Source organism: Triticum aestivum, chromosome 7A (genome assembly GCF_018294505.1).
Source record: "Triticum aestivum cultivar Chinese Spring chromosome 7A, IWGSC CS RefSeq v2.1, whole genome shotgun sequence".
Classification (NCBI taxonomy): Eukaryota; Viridiplantae; Streptophyta; class Magnoliopsida; order Poales; family Poaceae; genus Triticum; species Triticum aestivum.
This window is the reverse complement of record NC_057812.1, coordinates 614,185,928-614,188,202: the sequence shown is the minus strand read 5'-3', so window position 1 is coordinate 614,188,202 and position 2,275 is coordinate 614,185,928.

Sequence of the window (2,275 nt, the reverse complement as noted above, 5' to 3'; positions counted from 1 at the left end):
TTCCACATCTGCAAAGATCATCAGAGTGGAGTTGATATGTGGATATCCTTCCTCACTGTCCTCCTTGTCTTCGGCCTTGTCCGACTCCTTCTCCTTGTTATTAGACTGTTTTCCCTGAAACTGCTGGATCAGGAGTCGACATTGGCGAGTGGTATGCTTCGGGTAGATGATATTCCCCTCTTCGTCTTTCTTCGTGTGGATGTGACACGGCATATCCATCACATCGTTCCCTTCTTTATCCTTCACCTTCTTAGGGTTCCAGGATCCTTTTGGTTTCCCTTTAAACTTTCCCTGAGTCACGGCCAGAGCCTCTTCAGGAGCTGCCGGTTCAGCCTTCCGCTTCTGTTTCCGACTGGTGTTTCCCTTCTCCGACTGACTCGGCTTGTGCTTGCCGCTTCGGAGTCGGTCTTCTTCTTCGCCGTTGGCGTACTTGGTAGCAATCTCCATCATCCGACTCAAGGTCATGTCACCGGTTCGACCAAATTTCAAACTCAATTCTCTATTCTTGACACCATCCTTAAAGGCACAGACTGCCTGATGATCAGACACATTCTCCACAGTATGGTGCAAAGTGATCCATCTCTGAATATACTCCCTGAGAGTCTCATTGTTCTTCTGCACGCAGACTTGCAGCTCCGTCAATCCAGCCGGTCGCTTGCAAGTTCCTTCAAACGTTCTGATGAACACTCGGGACAGATCTTCCCAAGTGTAAATGCTGCTAGGAGGTAATTGAGTCAACCATGCCCTGGCAGAACCTTCCAGCATGAGGGGCAAATGCTTCATGGCCACCTCGTCGTTCCCACCACCAATCTGAACTGCCACTCGGTAGTCTTCAAGCCAAGTTTCAGGCTTAGACTCACCAGTGAACTTGTTGATTCCTGTTGCCAACCTGAAATTGGGAGGGATAACTGCGGCTCTGATAGCTCTGCTGAAACATTCAGGACCAGAAACATGCACTCGACTGCTTGTGGGCGCATCTCTGTCGAGTCCACCTCGATGGGCTCTATTCCGATCGACTAAGCCTTGCACGATAATGGATCGCGCATCAAAGCCTGGTTCTCTGGGGTCGACTGGAACTCTTCGCCCCACACTGAGCTGACGTCTGTTATCTTGCTGCCGAGGAGCGTAAGACCCACCCCTCGGAGGGGAATTGGGCACTCGACGCCTATCATCTCGGTCGAGTCGGTCACCATATTGGTCTTGCCGATTCTTGCGCCCTTCACGCCGCGGAGGCGATCTGGGGCTGTGAGCCGACTGAACCGTATTCGCAGCGACGGATCGACTGTGAATTCTGTTGCGCGACTATGACACGGCCGAATTCTGATCTCCTGCTGCCCGGAGCAAATCCCTGATCTGCATCAAGCCTCTGCCAGCTTCCGACTGAGAGGGCTGGATGGACTCTGCTATACGGGTCGCAGCTGCTAAATTCTGGATTGGGGTTCGATATACCTGAGTCGGTGGGAAGAGTTGACGTCGACTGGTGTCGGGAACTCGTTGCCGCGCGCGCTCGTCGAGTGCTCGCTGAAGATCCTCCACTCGAGTGCGTTCGGCCAAATTGGCCAAACGTGCCTCCTCCAAGGCGCGAGCCTCGGGGGTTTCTCCTGCGATGGGAGTACGCAGGGCATCCACGTTCCTGCGGCGAAGTTCCTCTCTTTGCAGAGAGTCGAGTGGCTCGGGCTGGTACTCTTCGTGGTCTCGTGCGGGGTCGCCTCCGTCGCCTGCTCCACCATCACGGGCGAAGCCAGGGGGACTGTGGGGCCCGTCGACCATCAGGATTTCCGCCGCTGGATCACTGCTATCGCACTTGGATGCCGTCTCTACGGAGCCAGTCGACAGATCGAACAGGCCGTAGAGAGATTCGTCGGGCTCGATTGCCGCAACTTGGGTGGTGGCCGTCTGGCGAGCCACCGCGTGCCTCACCCACCGCTGAAGCCTCGACCGGCCCGAGCGCTTGCGCTGGCGGAAGACCGGGAGGGTGGTCGATGGGGGAGTCGACTGATACGGAGTCGACGGTTGCCGCAACAGAACGCCGCAGACACATGCGCAAAAATGCGTCGCACCGCGGACGGGGAGCGCATCGACGTCGAGTGGAGCCTCCTGGAGCCAGGCGGAGTCGTCGGCGACGAAGGTGAGAGCACCGAGACGGATCTCTCGACCCTCAACCAAAACTCCAGCAGTCATCATGATAAAAGTACTCGGAAGAACCGCAACTTCTCCACAAAATCGCTAAAACACCTGCCCCACGGTGGGCGCCAACTGTCGTGGTTCTAAGTCT